Source organism: Diabrotica undecimpunctata, chromosome 5, assembly GCF_040954645.1.
Source record: "Diabrotica undecimpunctata isolate CICGRU chromosome 5, icDiaUnde3, whole genome shotgun sequence".
Classification (NCBI taxonomy): Eukaryota; Metazoa; Arthropoda; class Insecta; order Coleoptera; family Chrysomelidae; genus Diabrotica; species Diabrotica undecimpunctata.
The window spans coordinates 71,051,108-71,072,426 of NC_092807.1; the positions used below are offsets into that span (position 1 = coordinate 71,051,108).

At 32.4% G+C, this 21,319-nt stretch overlaps 1 protein-coding gene across 3 annotated transcripts in view; it reads right to left on the reverse strand.

Moving 5' to 3' along the window:
- LOC140441382 (uncharacterized) overlaps positions 1-21,101 on the reverse strand; it is a 670,394-nt gene extending 649,293 nt beyond the window's left edge. Inside the window, exon 1 of one of the 3 annotated variants that reach the window (XM_072532091.1) lies at positions 20,386-21,100. The gene's annotated coding sequence lies outside the window, so the exon portion shown is untranslated. Of the gene's footprint in view, positions 1-20,385 lie in introns of all 3 variants that reach the window. The other 2 variants (XM_072532089.1, XM_072532090.1) reach the window with 2 other exon arrangements.
- Positions 21,102-21,319: the final 218 nt, after the last annotated feature.

Here is a 21,319-nt window from a genome sequence, read left to right on the forward strand (position 1 = left end):
TATATATATATATGTATATATAAATATATGTATATATATATATATATATATACATATATTTATATATACATATATATATATATATATATATATATATATATATATATATATAAATATATATATATATATATATATATATATATATATATAAATATATATATATATATATATATATATATATATATATATATATATATATATATATATATATATATCTACGGCATAAAGTGAACTCCGCCCATGTACTACATATAATTCTGGATAGAAGGTTATCTCAAAATAAATATTTAAGTGCTAAAATAGATATTTTTTGTTAAAATGGGTAGTAGTGCACAAAAAAGGGAAGAATGATTAATTTATCTAACATGAATTATACAACTTCGCCAATATTACATATTTCTGAATGTTTTATCTCCTATTTAGGGGTAATATGTAATCAATATAAGTGGAATTAGTGTCAAATTTGCAATGGTCTTTATAAGTAATAGCTTACTGACTGTACTTTTCATGTTCAGTTCACATAAATAAACCTTGTCCCTTCAGAAAAGAGCGATTCGAATGGTAAAATTTACTAAGAAAGTGTGATAAGTCTTGTACCACCCCACATGCACACAAGTTAACCGGTGTTTGCAGGCCAGAGTCCTCCTGGCAGATTTAAGAAAGATAACTACCATAAGGAAGTTCCTTTCGAGGGATCAGGTGGTGAGGAGCAGCTTATTTTTGTTTGTATATCTTGCAGATTTGTTGATATAGCCATTTTTTCCTTGATTTTAGTCATAAAATGGGCTGATATTCGTGGAGTGGATGTTACGAATCTGGACTTTGTTTCTTTTGCTCTCTAGCTACTTATCTTCGGATATTAGGTGGATTGATAGCTACGATATTGTAGAGCTTATGTATGGATGTGAGTCTTAATATTTGCTGAATTTGGCTGACTAATTTATAACTAAATCTACGTGTTAAGTATGTGTTGGTGTCACTTATACTATCAAGGTATATTAGGCAGCAGAAGCATAGAGTTCAAGCGTCTACGTTTTAAGGGTGGAAGGATGTGCTTCCCATGATTAGCTGACAAGTTTGCAGAGAATATTATTTTCTGGTTCTAGTTTGGCATTTGATTTTAAACAAAGTACTGTGAATGACAAAGTGTGATAGAAACTATCTTCAAGCTATTTATAGCAAGTCCAGAGTTTAAGGATTTCATGACACTATTGGTTCAGGTATACATATATTCAGATTTGTGAAAGTGTCTCTTTTAGGGACATTGAAGGAGCACACCTGACTTTTTTCGGGGTTTGGCTTAAAATTGATTTATAATCTATTTTTGTTGTATTTAAGGTATGATTTAGATTTTTCTCCACTTCACCAACAAAAGTTTTTGGCTGTGCAACAATAGATAATCTGCAAAAATATCGTCTACATAATAAAAGTCCTAGTATTTACTGGTATGGGTTGTGTAAATGTTATACAGAATAGGTGCCATTAGAGTACTCCAAAGGAGACCGTTATTCTACGTTCTCCATCTGCTATCTTACCATTGAGTGATACGAAAAATCTTCTGTTGTGTAGGTATACGCGGATAATACAAGTGAGTTTATTACCTCCGTGGATATTACATAGATTTTGGAGAAATACCCTATAATTTAAGGTGTCGTAAGCGGCATTTAGATTAACAAATATCACTCCTCATACCTGATAATTTTCGTACTTCTCTTCGCTGTGTTGGGCAAGATTTAGTATTTGTGACGTATATGATTTAACCTGTCATACATAGCCACTTTTGTCTTTTAATTTGAGTTTTTCTTCTATTATCGGTTTATATTAAGGATCATGTGCACAAGTATTTTGTATAGCTGACAAAATAAATAGATATATTGGCCGATAGCTTTTGTGGTCGTTGGAGTGTTTGCCAGGTTTAAGCAAGGCAACAACTTTGTCTTTACTTTGCTTGTCTAAAGACTTTGGATATTAGCCATTGTTGTATTTTTGGTTCAAATTTTAGAGTTAGTTTTGTGCTCAGATCCTCAGCCAGGAGCCGTAATATTGTTCATTATATACGTGGATAGCGGATCCAAGCTCAACATCGTTGAAAGGTTCTCTCAACTGACTGGTTTTGTTTTCTCTCATTATACGTTTTTCTTTGCTTCTTTGCCTGCATTTAATATGTAATTTTCAGCGATCAGCTTAATACCAAATACCATAGGATTGGCCATCTATGTGCTTCCTGCATTTTGTTAAGCGCATATGTAAAGTGGAGTGTCTTTATTTCTAGATATACTCTTAATATTTATACACATAATTAGAATAGGTAGAGACGAAAAATATCCTGGCTTAAAAACTTAAGGGAATAGTTTGAAAGCAGTAGTGCAGAACTTTTTAGAGCGGCAGTCAACAGAGTCCGTATAGCCATGGTGATTTCCAACCTTTGATAGAAGATGGAACTTAAAGAAGAAGGTGGAAAAAAGCATAAACTATCTACGTAATAAATCCCATTAACCTGTTAGTAACGGATAACCAGATATATTTAAAAAGATTAAGTGCCTTTCTTTTTATTTTGGATTTTGAATTTTGCATAACTAGAGCAAGCGACTAATTTTTGTATATTAGTTTTGCATCAGTAGACCAAGCGCCTCTTGCGAGCGTCTTAATGATTGTAAATCGAATATTTGGCAACATATGTACATAAACGTTGTTAACAATGGTGACGTTGGCAACTTGTTGAGGCGTTTAGGTTAAGAAGTAGTGGCAGTTATTGCTTAAATTTTTCTATAATAGTCACATTACAGAAGAGCTAACACAGAAAGAGAATACCTAACAAAAGACATAACATTAAGTAAAATGTATGAATTGTATATTGTAGAAGCAGACAATGACCTTGTTAAATTTTCGTTCTACAAAAAAATGTTTATAACACGATTTGATCTTCAAAGAAAAAAGTTGAAAAAAGTTACTTGTAGTAGATGTGATTGTTTCGAATTAGAAATTAAAAATTGCTCAGATAACGAACAATTAAGCAAGTTAAAAAAAAAAGAAAGCTAGACATGAAGATAAGCAACTATCAACCAGAAGTGGAAATCTTTTGTTTTGATTTAAATAAAAACTCTTCTCCTTCCGAGAATTCTAATAAATATTGTATTTTATAAGCGTCAATTATGTATTTACAATCTTGGTATCCATAGCGCCAAGGATAACAAAGGTCATTGTTATATTTGGATAGAAGGTGAAGCTGGTCGGGAAGCCCAGGACGTAGGCATTTGTCTTAAGAAACATATTGAAGAAAATGTTACTTCTGCAAAACATGTAATTTTGTAGTCAGACTCTTGTGGCGGCCAAAACCGCAACATCAAATTAGTTTTGATTCTGAAAACGATTTTGGAAACTCATCCTACCATTGAAAAAATTACATTACGCTATTTCCTGCCTAGTCATAGCTTTTACCCAATGGTAGTGATTTTAGAGATTTTGAAAATGCCCTAAAATTTCAACAACGTTTATATATCGTTGATGATTAAATAAACGTGATGAAAAAATCCCGTAAAAAGAACCCACTAGTAGTTCACAGAATGAAAAAAGAAGAATTCGTTGGAACAAAGAAGTTAGAAACTATGATTACAAACTGTAAGTCAGACATAGAAAACAGTAAGGCTGGTTTAAAACAAGAGAAATTTAAAGAAGAAAGGATATACAACTGATTATTTTTATGCAAACTTAACACTAGTGAAGTTGAAGTAAATCTTTACAAGGATTTTTAAAAAGGACGGCCTGTTGCAATGCAATCCGTAAGTAACCACTTGATTCCTCTTTGGCACACAGGCAAGCCACTTTCTGTGCCTAAGCTTAACGACTTAAGATCTTTAACGCACCTAATACCAAATGATGCAAAACCTTTGTATTGCTCTCTTTTCAGAAACAATACAATAGAAGACGACATTAAAAGATTTTATATTTTTGATTAATTTCTTAAGTAATATAAAATATTCAAAAACAACGACTATTTTTGTCATACCCAAAAAGAAATAGCTTGTGGCCTACCAATCATTCACTAAAAGTGATATTTTAGTTACTCATCACTAGACCAAACTGATGTATAACACAATTACTTTTTCTTCTTCAGTGCCTTATCCGGTCCGGATGTTGGCGATCATCAAGGTTATCATGGTTTTGTTGACTGCTCTGCGAAACAGCTCCGCTGAGGTCATTCCAAACCATTGTCTTAGATTTTTCAACCACGAGATACGACGGCGTCCCGGTCCTCTTCTGCCAAATACTTTACCCTGCATAACAAGTTGAAGAATTCGATATTTTGTTTATCGTTTCGATTCGTTTCGATTCGTTTCGTTTATCGAACACAATTACACAATGACTTAAACATTTTACAAAGGATATTGTTGGTCAATATCAATGCGGATTTACTGCTGGAAAGTCAACTACATATCAAATTCAAGCACATAGGCAGATTCTAGAAAAGTCACTAGAATATAACATAGAAACACACCATCTCTTCAGTGACTTCAAAGCAGCCTATGACAGTGTGAAAAGAACTGCATTATATAATGCAATGATAGAGTGTGAGATCCCACCTAAGTTAGTTAAGTTGACCCACCTAACAATGCAAAACGTAAGCTCATGCGTTAGAATTGACGGAGAAAACTCTACGTTCTTTGACATTAATAATGGTCTAAGACAGGGGGACGCGTTGGCGTGTCTGCTCTTTAATATTGCATTGGAAAAGGCAATCAGACAATTAAATATTAGAATGAATGGAACTATTTTTAATAGATCGACGCAAATTCTCGCATTCGCTGACGATATAGTTATAGTGGGCAGAAGTATGAGAGACATGGTGCGGTGTTTTATGAGGCTTGCGGACGCAGCAAGTGAATTAGGACTTGTGGTAAACGAGGAAAAAACCAAATATATGTTGGTTTCTAAAAACCCTCGAAATATCCAACAAAGAATTCAAATTAACAACCATACCTTTGAGCAAGTCAAAGAATTTACATATCTTGGATCGCTAGTAAACGCAACAAACACGATAAGCGACGAAATAAAAAGACGCATAGCAATAGCAAACAGAACTGTTCACGGCCTCCAGAGACATTTAAAAAATAAAAATATAAAACGTGCACTAAAGCTTAATATATACAGGACCTTAATAAGACCAGTTTTGATATATGGGGCTGAAACGTGGATGTTATCTCAAAATGATAAAAGACTTCTTGGTATTTTTGAGAGAAAAATTCTTAGAAAGATTTTTGGGGCCGTAAATGAAAATGGGCTATGGCGTCGAAGATACAACTTTGAACTGTATCAGTTATATACCGATCCAGATATTGTGAAATTCGTTAAAGTGCAGAGACTTAGATGGGCTGGACACATTGTTAGGATGTCAGATCACGAATACACGAAGAGATTAACATTTTCAAAACCAAAGGGCACAATAAGCATAGGACGACCACGAATGAGATGGATTGATGATGTGGAAGAAGACCTACAGATTCTAGGGGTTAGAAGATGGAGGGAAGTTGCCAGGAATCGACAGGAGTGGCGACTTCTTTGTGAGCAGGCCAAGATCCACAACGAATTGTCGAGCCACTTATGATGACAATTACACAATATGGCGAAAATCGTAAGTCGACCGAAAGACTTTTTATTTTTTTTTTGTTTATTGGCTAAGTTACTATTTCGCAGTTATAAGAAACATAAAAAACTGTATTCGAAAATAAAAAATTACGACAATTGTAACATATAGTGAATTTTAATAGAGTGAAAACTTTAAAGTCAAATATCTCAAAATCAATTTTTGGCGCTTGCTCAAGTGATGCATTACGCCGTCCATATAAAATTACGAGACAATATTCATATGCTGTGGCCAAATCGTCATATTTGCGTTACATTGATATGTATACGACAATTAGCTGTAAAAGTCATTGCCTTTTTTTTTGCCGTATCATATTTTAGCATAGTCTTCTGATTTATTTTGTAGTATGTTAACTAAACCGGTTTAGTTTGCGTGAAATAAATCCACAATTCGTCTATTAATATTATGTTTTTAAAACAGTTGTGTTTTTATGCTCATTCGTTCACCTTTTGTAAAGCAGTCTGTGTAAATATTAGGGATTTACTTATATAATCTTTTTGTATATATAATTTGTTTATTGATTTTACTTTTTAGATAAAGTTTTATAATTATAGCCCTCTTGCTTTTATTATCTATGGTAATACATATACATACCCAATTCGAAAGGGAGAAAACCAGCGGGTTCTAGATTAAACATAGACATTCTTCTCTCTATCTCCCTCTATGTTATATAAAGATCATCGTCATCGCATAGTCAAAACACAGCAAGATCCTATTGCCTTTTCTTCTTTTTGTCTCCTCATTTCTATTGTAAACTCAGCCACGTAAATGACGTTTTAAAAATTTATGTCAATATTTCTGAAGTGCCTTTCCTGGGATAATTTTTTTAAGCCTAGTTCGTTTGATTACAAGGAATTGATTTGATAGCCCCCAACAGAGAAGTATTGATTGTAGGTAGAATAGCAAGTGTTGATAAATATGATGGGTCGGTAGGTAGTCTCATTATTCCTAAATCTGATCATATGTTACCTCCACCCTTCATTCGTAGACATCGTCTCGTGGCATCCTCCCAATTTAACTTGGTAATGCAGTTATTGAGAGAGCCTTGGGATATAGCTAGCTGAACGTTGGAGTTGAGATTGAGTTTCTTGTACGACATTGCTATCTTTATATATGTGTTTGACCTTGGCATTAGTTCCGTTTGGTATTGGTTAGTACTCGGACCTTTGTAAGTCGGAAAATACCTCTGATGGCTTTTCTAGCAATCCTGATTCCTGATCTAATTAATACGTTCTTGTCACATATCCACACATTAGCACTGGTTTAATCACTGTTTTATATATCCTGCTTTTAGAGATTCGTATTAGACTTCTGGATTTAAAAGTGTTATAAGGGTTATATATACATCAATTTGCTACCTGAATATTCCCTTTTATTTCTTATGTGACAACGTTATCTACGATATTTAAAACGCTCCAATATTTCAAAATGATATGGTTTTATCGTATGGCCTTACGTTATGCCCCACTCTACATCCTCTCTTTTGTATGTTAAAGAACATTTATTTGATTTTTTTATTAGTGACTATTAGACTGTTTTTTTGCTGCTAATAGCATTATTTTATAGCATTCTAATATTTAATTTATGGATTAAATCCAGATAGCAAATAGATATTCTTCACTTTTTCGAAGAAATATTATTCTAACACACAAAATTAATAAATTGCCAAATATGCACCTTCCGTGCATATTCTGTTCACTTATGAGGGGCAACAATATCAGTGCCAAAATGAGGCGTATAGTCCTGGACTGGCTAATTGTTGGATAATAGGAAGCATGGGTGTAGCAGTTTTATTGCTTTCGGGACTGCACCAGGTATCGGGGAGCAGAAATATCATTACCAAGTTAATGCATATAGGAATTGTTGCTTGAACTTTATTATTATTAACATCATTTAATCTTCGCTTATCCACTGCTGGACATAGATCTCCCTCATAATTTTTCATCTATTTCGATCTTGTGCCTCTTGCATCCAATTCCTATGACAACGTTTTATATCGTCAGTCCAACGTGTTGGTGGACGACCTCTGCTTCGGTAGGCATTATCTCTTGGTCTTCATTCCAGTATCCGCTTGTTCATCTATTATCTGTCATTCGAGCCACGTGACCTGCCCAGTTCCATTTCAGTGTTGCTACTCTCTCTACTGCATCAGCCACTCCTGTTCTTTGTCGTAGCTGGCGATTTGGGATCTTGTCTCGTAGTGAAACACCCAACATAGCACGCTCCATCGCCCTTTGACACACACGGATCTTTTGAACTGTTCTCCTTGTCATGGTCAACGTTTCCGCACCGTAAGTTAACACTGACAAAACACACTGATTTAACGTTTTTCTTTTAAGGCATATTGTTATATCAGACGATTTGAAAATATGGTTCAGCTTGCCGAAGGCTGCCCAAGTCAGTCTTATATGACGGAGAAGCTCAACGGTTTGGTTATCTTTTCCTATGCGAATCTCAAGACCTAGGTATTTATAGGCCATTACCTGGTCTATGGATCTTGTTCCTATGCATATATCTTCGCTGATTACAAGATTTGTCATCATCTGGGTTTTAGATATATTTATTTTCAATCCCCCTTCTAGCGAGGAAAGGTAGAGCTGATTTAAAAGTTCTTTGGCCTTATCTATCCTATCAGCTATTAGTACAATATCATCTGCAAACCTTAGATGGCTAAGCTTTTCTCCGTTTATATTTATGCCCTTGTCGGTCAGTTTTGCCCTTTTACATATATATTCCAAAAGCGTAGTAAACAGTTTCGGCGATATGGTGTCCTTCTGGCGTACTCCACGTTGTATCGGGAATTTCTGGGTTTGACGATTACCCACTCTAACACTGGCTGTTGCGTTTTGGTATATGTGTTTAATTAAACACATTATTAAACAACACTATATTTCCTAGTAAAATCATCATGACTTTACAATAAGACAAATTTTCGATTGTTGGTTATGGAAACATCATGTACATACCACCGGGTTCCCTATGTGGATATCCAGCAAAATCCTTATACTCATGATACGGGAAACAAAAAACCGAAGATGAAAATATGCACCAAGAAACACTGAGTTATAAAACAGTCGAATAAAATATAAATTCTCGATTCAAATAGTCAAAAAATTAATGAACATCTTACTAAAATATAAATTAGGCCTATTTAAGATGTAATCCATTAACGGGCCAACGTACAAAGCACTCCTAGCATGTGCTAATGATATAGATCTCATAAGAACCTCTTCCGTCCGCAAACATCTTCAATAAAGTGAAGAGAGCACGAAAAACGTTTTACTTAAAATCAACGAAATGAAAACCAAATCAACAGAAGAGACCAATTTAATAAATCTTGATAAAATATTAAAGTTAACAACTACAATTTCATTAATATGGAACACTTTAAATATCTTAGATAAATAATCACGGTTAATAATAATGCTACTAAAGAAATACAGATCATAATTTAAACTTTTTACCTATTTTAATACATAGATGCAAATCATGGACAATGACCAAAACAGATATAGAAGAACTACGAATATTTGAAAGGAATATAATAGGAAAATTTTTTTAACCTCATTATCATATCGCTACAAATCCGTATAGAAGAAGAACACATACTGAATAAAGAAAGCTCTTATAACGATATTGTTTAGAAAAATAAATTGCTTTAGGTAGATCGGACACATGCATAGACGCTAAGATGTCAAACTTGTAAAACTGGTATGGAAGGAAGTTAGCACAGAAGAATGCCACTTGGGCGTCTTAGTATGCAATGAAGAGAAAACATCCAATCATATCTCAAAAAATTAACATCGTGAAGGTTCTTCTTTGAACCCCATAACAAATGGCTAATCTTTTACTTTTCATTAAAAATTAAATTTTAATAAGCCACGTAAATAACGTTTTAAAAATGTATATCAATATTTCTGAAGTGCCTTTCCTGGGATAACTTTTTTTATTCTGGTTTGTTTGATTACATGTAATTGATTTGATAGTCCCCAACAGATGAGTATTGACTATAGGTAGGATAGCAGGTAGTTGAACAGGCATGTGTTGATAAATATGATGGATCGGTAGATAGTCTCATTATTCCTAAATCTGACCTCATGTTACCTTCCCCCTTCATTTGTGGAAGTCCTAAGGACATTTTTTCTCTTGGGGCATCCTCTAAATTTAACTTGGCAATGCAGTTATTATAAAGCCTTTGGATACAGCCAGAGCAACTTTAGCATTGAGATTTAGCTTCTTGTACGACGTTGCTGTCTTTATATACGTGTTTGACCTTGGCATTATTTCCGTTCGTTAATGGTTAGTACGCGGACCTTTGTAAGTCGGAAAATACTTCTGATGGCTTTTATAGCAATCCTGATCTAATTAATACCTGAGTTTCACGTACATTGTTTTGTCAGCGTTCTCGTCACATATCCACACATTAGCACTAGTTTATTCACTGTTTTATATATGCTGATTTAAGAGAGTCGTATTAGACTTCTGAATTTAAAAGTATTATAAGAGTTATGTATACATCAGTTAGCTACCTGAATATTCCCTTTTATTTCTTATGTTACAAAGTTATCTACGATAGCTAAAACGTTTCAATCCTTTAAAATTATATGGGTTTATTGTTACGTTATGCCCTTCTCTACGTCATCTCTTTTGTATGTTAAAGAGCATTTATATGCTTTATTACTGACTATTAGACCGATTATTTTTTTATTAGTGACTATTAGACCGTTTTATTGCTGCTAATAGCATTATTTTATAGCATCCTAATATTTAATTTATGAATTAAATCTGTATAGCAAATTGATATTCTTCACTTTCTCGGAAAAATAATATTCTAACACACAAAATCCTATTAAATTGCCAAAACCTTCCTTGCATATTCTATTCACTCATGAGGGGCAGCAGCAATATCAGTACCATAATAAGGCGTATAGTACTGGACTGGCTAATCGTTGGATAATGGGAAGCATGAGTTTTAATGTTTTCGGGACTGCCATATGTTAGCTGAGAGCAGAGATATCAGTACCAAGTTAATGCATATAGTAATTGTTGCTTGAACTTTATTATTATTAAACAACACTATATTTTCTAGTAAAATCATCATGACTCTACAGTAAGACAAATTTTCGTACGTTGGTTATGGAAATATCATGTACGTACCACCAGGTTCCCTATGTCGATATCCAGCAAAATCGTTGTCATAATGATACGGCAAACAAAAATCCAGAAAAAAAAATAGGCACCAAGAATTTCTGTTTTATTCAATACTCTGTTTAGTAGAATAAACTACAGATTCTTGATTCAAATAGTCAAAAAATCAATAAACAGCTTACTAAAATAGTAATAACGCCTATTTAAGATGTAATCCATTAAGCCAAGGTACAAAGCACTCCTGGCATATGCTAATGATATGGATCTCATAAGAAACTCTCTCCGGTCCGCAAACATCTTTAACAAAGTGTACGAGAAATGTTTCACTTAAAATCAACGAAATGAAAACCAAATAAAAGCGAATCAACAGAAGAGACCAATTTAATAAATTTAGAAAAAACATTAAAGTCAACAACTACAATTTCGAAAGTATGGAACATTTTAAATTTGCTGTGGCAAAATGATCATACTTGGGTTACATTGATATTTATGTGGCAATCAGCTGCAAAAGTCATTGCCTTTTTTCCTGTCGTATCATATTTTAGCATATCATATTTTGAGTGAAATTGATCCTAAATTCGTCTAATAATATTAAGTTTTTAAAACAGCTGTGTTTTTATGCTCATTCGTTCACCTTTTGTAAAACTGTCTGTGTAAATATAAGGGATTTATATAATCTTTTTACTTCGTAATCTTTTCGTTTCATAATTATAGTCCTCTTGCTTTTATTATCTATGGTAATAAATATACATACCCAATTCGAAAGGGAGAAAACCAGCTGGTTCTAGATTAAACATAGACATTCTTCTCTCTATCTCCCTCTATGTTATATAAAGATCATCGTCATCGTATAGTCAGAACGGAACAATATTCTATTGCCTTTTCTTCTTTTTGTCTTCTCATTCCTATTGAAAATACAGCCAGATAAATGACGTTTTTAAAATTTATGTCAATATTTCTGAAGTGCCTTTCCTAGGATAATTTTTTTAAAGCCTAGTTCGTTTGATTACATGTAATTGATTTGATAGTCCACAACAGATAAGTATTGATTGTAGGTAGGATAGCAGGTGTTGGTAAATATAATGGGTAGGTAGATAGTCTCATTATTCCTAAATCTGACCATATGTTACCTCCCCCTTCATTTGTGGAAGTCCTAAAGGTATTTTTTTCTCTTGGGGCATCCTCCCAATTTAACTTGGCAATGCAGTTATTATAGAGTCTTTGGATAAAGCCAGCGTAACTTTAGCATTTAGATTTAGTTTCTTGTACGACGCTGCTATCTTTATATATGTGTTTAATCTTGGAATTAGCCCTGTTCGGTATTGGTTAGTACTCAGACCTCTGTAAGTCGGAAAATACCTCTGATGGCTTTTCTAGCAATCCTGGTCTAATTAATACGTTCTCGTCACGTATCCACACATTAGCACTGGTTTGATCGCTATTTTATATATCCTGATTTTAGAGATTCGAATTAGACTTCTGGTTTAAAAGAGGGTTATATATACATATACATCAGTTAGCTACCTGAATATTCCCTTTTATTTTTTATGTAACAACATTACCTACGACATCTAAGACGCTGCAATCTTTCAAAATTATATGGCTTTATTGTTCCGTTATGCCCTACTCTCGATCCTCTCTTTTGTATGTTAAAGAACATTTATTTGATTTTCTCATTAGTGACTATTAGACCGCTTTTTTTGCTGCTACTAGCATTATTTTAAAGCATTCTATTATTTAATTTATGGATTAAATCCGGATAGCAAATAGATATTCTTCACTTACTCGGAGAAATAATATTCTAACACATAAAATCCTATTAAATTTTCAAAACCTTCCTTGCATATTCTATTCACTTATAAGGAGCAGCAGCAATATCAGTACCATAATAAGGCCTATAGTTCTGGACTGGCTAATTTTTGGATAATGAGAACCATAAGTGTAGCAGTTTTAATGTTTTCGGGACTGCTACCTGGTATCGGAGAGCAGAATTATCATTACCGGGTTAATGCATATAGGAATTGTTGCTTGAACTTTATTATTGTTAAACAACACTATATTTCCTAGTAAAATAATCATAAATTTACAGTAAGAAAAAATTTTTAACGTTGGTTATGAAAACATCATGTACATACCACCGGGTTCACTATGTCGATATCCAGCAAAATCCTTGTAATAATGATACGGGAAACCAAAGATAAAAATATGCTTCAAGAAACTCTGTGTTATAAAACAGTCGAATAAAATACAGATTCTCGATTCCAATAGTCAAAAAATTAATAAACAGCTTACTAAAATAGAAATAACGCCTATTTAAGATGTAATCCATTAACGGCCCAATAGATCTTATAACTCTAATAAGAAACTCACACTTTAAATACTTTAAATATCTTAGATCAATAATCACGGTTAATAATAATGTCACTAAAGAAATACAGAGCAAAATTCTTCTAAAATTTTTTAACCTTATTATTATATCACTACAAATCCGTATAGAATAAGAACATATACTGAATAAAGAAAGCTCTTATAACGATATTGTTCAGGAAAATAACTCGCTTAAGGTAGATCGGACACATGCATAGCCGCCAAGATGTCAAACTTGTAAAACTGGTATGGAAGAAACTTAGCACAGAAGAATGCCACTTGGGTGTCTCAGTATACAATGAAGAGAAAACATCCAATCATATCTTAGAAAATTAACATTTCATTGAAGATTCGTGGAAAATCGATCAACTTGGAAAAAAGTTGTAGTTAGCGAAGACCCACCCAATGTTGTAGCGCTACGTAATAATGATAATAAAGAAAAAAAAACAGTGACAAAAAGCAACAAAAATGGACTAATGGAGCCCAGCTGCTTCAAAATCATGATGAGAAAAACAATAGATGATTGACGGATTCGAGAAACTTGAGACTTGAGAAAGGCACTCTGCCGAAACAGCTGTAGTGATAAGATACAATTAATTTGGTGTAAGTTTTGAAAACAAAGTTTTTAGTATTTTGTTGTTAAATAAAATGGAATTAACATACGACATTATATACGCTATAATAACTAGACAACTTGTATGATACGGACATATAAGGAGAAAGTCATGAAACAATAAACTACCCAATATTCGTTAGGAGTGAAATCGATATGAATAAAGAAAATGAGGAAAACTATGACAAAAGGTAAAAAAAGTAGTGATTAAAAAATGAGAGACGTACCTTGTGGACAACATGTGCTTAATTAGGAACGAATTGAGATAAATAATCAGAAAACGACAAAGAACGTTTTAAATTGATAAATCTATACAAATTTTAACAATGCTTATTTATAGGTCATTTTCAGAGCCAACGTGCTAATTGTATGTAAAATGAAACTTTTTTAAGTAGATCTGTTACAGCACGTGACTCGAATACACCCAAAGCTAAAAACTAATGACCGTGAAATTTATATACCAATCTATAAATCTCTTTTAAAAGAATACTGACAGCTACACATTATCACAATACTACATATCATAATACTAAGAAGTTTGTTATTTTAATCTAAGAATAAACTTTATAATTTACGAGAGATTTAATATAATGTATTTAAAAATTTACAGGATCCGGTATCGTAACAACAAACAAAATTTCACTACAAGGCATGGAAGCGTGTTAAATTTGACTTGAGATATTCTTTTAGATTTTTTAGATATAATATTTCTTCAACACTGAGGTTAGTCCAATCTCTGATAGTTTTCTGCCAGATTTTGTCTTTCTTTTCAAGACTTTTCTTCCCTCTACTCTTCCTTGCATGATGACGCGTAGAAGAGAGTATTTATCGTTTCGAACTATGTGCCCCAGCTAGGATGCCCGGATTTTTGTTTGAGACTTTTACAGTCCAAGGAATTTTAAGAATACGCCTATATAGCCACATTTCGAAAGCCTTTAATTTTTTACAGATTGGGCTTTCAGCGTCCAAGCTGCTACCCCATATAGCAGTTGCGACCATACATAACATTCGACGATCTCATCTAATAACTATACTCAATTTCTTATTTGTAAACATTGACTTTTATTTTATAAATCCATTTCAAGGTATTTCAATTTTGACCTTTTCAATTTTAATTATTTGAATTTTGATTGGGGGGAAATATGGATTTAATTTTGGAGATAAGACCTACATGGCAAACTTTGTTGAATGATTGAGAAACATATATAAACGCAGCAGTACAGTAATTTTTGTATTCGAGCGAATTCCTGATAGTCTTTACCACCCTATGAATTTGCTCGATGGTACCATGCTGTTTCCTAAACCCGAACTGATAATTCGGTTAAACATTAGTCATATAAAATAAGCTCCAGTCTTCTCAGATATAGCCGTTCAAACATTTGGAATATAATAGGACAAAAATATATGTGCAATAAAAAAATGATTTGAAAATAAAAATCAACCAGTTTTTTTTGGGACACACTGTATACAAACAAACCTGCTGAGGATCATTAAGTATAGTATTTTTCATATAAAAATGCGTGCACATCATTCAAGATTTACGACGTCAGAACACTACAGCGTTGCCAAAACATCAGAATACTAAGTGAGGAATTTTTAAAATGTCAACTATTTATCAAACTATTATATTAACAGTAAATACACTTAGTTTTAAGGTTACTGCAACCCACTACAATACATAAGAAACTAATATATCTTATATGAAAGCTTATCAGCTTTCTACAGACTATTTAGTTGTTTTGGCATATCACAATCACAATACACAACAATAATTCGTTTTTAAAGCTAATAATCTAAATTTAATATGTATTTATAAATACAATTTATTAATATATAATTATATTATGATCAAATTGTGTAAGAAATCAAAACATAAACAAAATTTTTACTCTAAAAAAGCGGCAACCCTTTAAAACAATTTTGCCACACGCTGAACTGTCAAAAAATTTGAAGTATTTCCTTATCAGTTGCGTACAATTGTCTAATATACTTAATTAAAATTATTATTTTGTGGAATATTAGACTTATAGAGTTATTTCGTAAAATTTATATTATTAATAATAACAAATGTTTTTGGTTATTTAATCAATACAATTCTAAAATTCCTAATATAATGATAAATACATTTTTCTGATTATTATACCATGGGTACGCCTATGAAAGATCGAGCAGTTCCGTATGGGTTTCGTATTAGTAGCTGTGTTAGGAAAATTTGAACTCTAAGGTTGACGTTCTGGAAATTTTAAATATAAGTGACGTCACTTTATATAAATTGTGACCTGCACGCATTTTTATATGAAAAATACTATACCTGGTATTTGAATTGTTATCACTTTATTATTATTATATTGTCAACGTATGAATGATCCGTTTAAAATATGGACTGTGCAATTTACATAAATTTTAAAAAATCATTAGTATCTCATAAAATGAGAAATTTTAGGTGCTTTTCTAATTCCCCTTGGACGAGCCAGCAAAAATCTAAGTGTCTCTCAAAATCCCTTTCTTTTAATGTGTGAATAATTTTTGGTCTAAATGGTCTACTTACAGTTTATCGTATTTACTATTTTCGAAACGGTTCATATTTTTATTGGGATCTCTATTATTAAAAATAATAGCTGCTTCTCTATGTTTTTTATATTGTTATCCCTTTCAGGCCTGAACTTTTTTTTAGTGAAAATTAAGTTTCCTTTTGAGTAAATACGATATACATTATCCAAAAAAGGTATAAAAAATGCAGAAAAAAATTCATAGTTTGAATTTGTCAAAAATGACATATCACGTTCGTGCGCTCTCGGCTTATGTTCTATCAACGCACGATCGTGAGTGTTTAATAAAACTCACTTTTATTAAACCTAATTAGGATTAGGTTAGGACCAAATAAAAATTATTTTATAATTTTTTAACATTTATTACATACAACCTTAAATAAAACAGAAACTAGAAGTAAATTTCAAGCAATTATACGTGAACATATTGTCAGGTACAGAAATTTCAAAAAAATAATTATTATTTTTTATGGTAATCTCTAAATAAGGACTTGTTGCGTGACAAACACAAATAAACATTGCACTTTTCACATCTAACTTTAGACCTACTAGAGCAATTTTCAAATCTGCATGTTCTAGGAGCTGGAATTTCATCAAAAATAGGAAAATGTTCATAACAATCATACCTCCTTGAGTCACTTGGATTATTGGCTGGTCGATACCTTTTTTGGTTAACAACTGGATCAATATCCATAGATTGAGTGTCTTCACTTGTTGATAAGGGATTTTTAGTTTTCGTTCCAATGAGACCATCGGCTACTTCTAATCTGAACTGAAGCAAATCTGCTATTTTCTTTTTTGGAATATGTGCATTGATGGCTTCAGTTATATAAAGGCGCCAAGCATTCACTACACAAAGGTCTATAAAGTGCAATATTACTTTGAGGGTCCATTTTTTTGTTTTCATGAATGTGCGATAATATTCCATACCTTGGTCTAGAACGTCCACACCTCCCATGTTGGTATTGTAGTTGTGAATAAGCTTTGGCATGGAAACTTGAATATAAGCTTTAGAAGTTTTATCCCAGCGATTCACATTCACTGTATTGTCAGCTGATGTACAATTCGATACCATAAGCACAGATTTATTGTCTTTCCATTTAACAACAACTAAGTCTCCACACACAAATTGCTGTGATTCGCCTCGTTTCATACAACGATCTTCTTTAAAAGGTATCTTTCTCCGTTCTGGAAGTCTGTTCATCATCAAAGTAGCTGTTCCATGAAGTTTCATTTGAGATAGACGTTCAATGAGGGGTATTGATGAAAAATATCTATCAAAATAGAGACAGCTTCCTGGAGGAATTGACTTTGATAGGTGTAGAATCACAGCTGCCGAAACTCCAAGTGATCTGTCAGGGAAGGGAGTCCTTGCACCTTGATATACCTCAAAGTCTATCATTATACCGTCGCTTGTTGTAGTCACAAACACTTTTAGGCCTTGAGGTCGCGGTTTGTTTTTAACTACTTGTCTTAAACCATTTGGACATCTTCCACAGAAAGGAATAATCTGTTCGTCAATGGAATAATTACCTGGATGTCTTTCTAATTTGTCACATGCTCGTTTAACTGCAGTTATGAAGGGTTGTACCTTCCAAAGTGCATTCGTATTACCTTCAGGTGCTATGTCCTCATCAACTACATGCAAGGCTGTACGCAATGTCTTGAAACGGTCTCGTGACATTTGGCTTGATACCATGTGAAGTTGCATCTCTTGACGCCAATACATGTGAAGTCTAGGATAAGGGATGCATCCCATAATCAAGTGTATACCTATTAACTTCTTTATTTCTTCACTGTTTGTGTTCAGCATGTGACCTGTCTTAGGCATATAATAATTATTTGTACAATTTGCAGCTAAATCAAAGAAACCATTATTTAAATAATCGGAAAAGTACTCCATTTCCAAAGCATTTCTGATTGGTTTAGGTGTACTTTCTGGATAATTATGATTTTTTTGCTGAAATGTCGTGTCTTTCCATTGCCTCCTTGCTGAAGAAGAGCTCGTTGAAGGAACAGGTTCTTCATCCAATACAGTTTCTTCAATATCCTTGTCATCGATGTAATTTTCAAATGTTTTAACCTCAAAAGCATCATCATTTTCGTCATCTAAATATTCTATTTCAGACTCGTTGCCATCATTTAATAACTCTAGAGCCAAATCGTGGGTAAGAGGCACACCTGTAATTAGAAAAAAAATATTTGTATCATTTAAATAGAGAAAAATTAATAAAAAGTTAAACCAATAAATATTTAGTATTTTTAATTTCCTGCTATTGAAAATTGTATTTGTGACGACAACTCACTATCGTGATATTCAAATATTATGGGACAAGATCTTTAGAAACAAACCAATAATTTCTTAAATCTTGTTTATTATCACGAAGTTTAAACTTTACTTATACCACAAACCCGTTACCATAAAATAAATACATAAAATAAAAACAAAATATCTTTTACTTACGTTTACCGGTTTTGTCATCAAAATACACAGCCATCTTCTCGGGTATTCTATTGCAAACTAATCGCGAATTCGTTAAATAATTTCAGTTGTGCTGATAATGCATGATAGACACAACATATTGAATCATCTATCCCAGTAAAAATATGTTTATTTTGATATTGATACCCATATAAACATGTGCTCACGATCGTGTCAGCCGGTCACGAAAGGGTTATCCCACAATCAAAACCATTTTAATTTTATCTTCTGTATTTAATGTTGTTCTACTCAGTAGCGCACCTAGAATTTGCCTCTAGGGGGGGGTTTTGGTTGGTCACCAAAATTTTTTTTATGATGTTACCTCCATTTTGAGTCCTTAAAATGTGTAAGTAACAGTGTTGGAATAGGGTCCTGGGGGGGGGTTTAACCCCCAACCCCCCCCCCCTCGGTGCGCCACTGGTTCTACTACCTAAATACTTTCCAACACATTAAGTTTGTCTAAATGCAACTGATATTTTAAAAGTAACAAACATATCTTGATATAAACAGTTTATCAGTGTATCCTACATTACACGTAACTAAATACAACTGATGTTTTGAAAGTAAATGTCAAACATATCTTGCTTGTTATAAACAAATCATAATGTTTATCAGTGCTCCTAGATTTCACGTAACTAAATACAACTGATGTTTTAAGAGTAAATATCAAAAATCTTGCTATAAACAAATAATATATTTATCAGTGCATCCTAGATTTCAGGTAACTACAGTTAAACTTCCATTGATATTTTAGACAAAAATGTGAATATGTCGAGGTATTAGTAGAATGAGGGAAAAATAAATATTTTATTTTCAGTAATAATGTTATATTAATTACAATAGTTATGTATGTTCCTATTTGCAAAATAAAATGCACACGTATTCATTACGTCTTTAAATTCCAAAATTCTTAAAAAACATTTCGAAACGATAAGGTTATCATGTGTTTCTTGATCACAAGAGATAAAAATGTTTATTCAAAATAAAGAAAATAGTAAAAAATAACAAAACTTATTTTTCAATGTAAATGTATTTAATTACTTATATATTTGAACGCAGTTTTTAGTTTAGATCAACTTTTCGTTATTGTGAAATAGATCTATTTAACTTTACTCTTGAGCGAAATTTATATTTTGTGACATACCTCGTATACTATTAATAAAATTTGATGTCTGATTATTGTACCTTATATTTTAGAATATGCAGAACTTTTAATGAAAAATATTTTTTTTTCGTAAAACTAATAATAAAAAAGTTATCCATTTGTTTCCAACTTAGTGGGACATATTGATATCAAAACCATGTTACCCTGCGCTAAAAAAATGCACCATTATTGATAATAAAACTAATACCTACACAATCTTTATCATTAAGAATTAAAAATAGCAACTTACGTAGATAAAAACTCGCCCTATTAGGCATATATTCACTATGTGTCTATATTGTTACACAATGAGCTTTTATTTTGCGTAATAATAATAAAAAATCTAAATATTTATTAAATAAGTAATGAAGAAAAATTAAATACAGTTTAGATCAAAACAAGAACCATAGTGTATATGTTTAAAAAAGTAAAAATACTTACTATTTATTTCTTTTTAATTTATTTCCGTACGCAATAATCTCCTCTACAAGTGAAACTCCATATCAACTGACATATTTTCCATAAATACAAAACATTTTTTTTAAAGTGTCAATTTATTTTATTATCTTTTTATTTATTTGTTTATTTATTATTGTTCAAAACACCAGTGCTTTTAACAACGAACTTTTTTTATTAAATACCGCACCGAGTCACTGACTATGAGTGCAGTCTGTCTTCCGTTGACCGAGTTGTAGTGATCTGCGGCCTGGAGCTGGTTGGGGCACATGATAGTATTTTAGTGCCGTGAGTTGTATAATAATAATGACTGCAACACAATTACAGTTTATTTTCGTTAAGGACATTGTCGCCTTTTATAGGATCGTTCAAAAATTATTTACATAAATAACAATAACATTATTTTAGACAATAACGGCGTCAGTTCCGTAATTTATTAAGTTATAAGTTATTTATTGAAACAAAGCGTCTATACTGGCATTGTATTACTCTTTCTCGACAGTACAATTCTGAAGCGAGCGTCACGGAAATAGGGTCACGACACGACGTCACCACACTACTTCTACTACAGAAGCACCTTGGTAACACGCTGTAAATAGTTGAAAGAGCCCATTTATCCGACGAAGGAAATCCATTGTACAACATGTAAACTTTTTAAATTTTATTTAAATCTTTAACAAGGATATTAACTAACAGCCGTTTTATGTAATTCTTAAATATTTCTTTGTTTATTTGAATCATCTATAGATTCACAACGTGTTTATTAAAATCACATGTGTAATTAAAATAATAAATAAATATTAAAATGCTTTATTCAATTTTAAAAATATTATTTAAAATTTAAAAATACGGAAAACATAATATAAAGTTTTTTATCACTTTTGTTCATATAGGTACACAACAAACTTTTAGTGTAACA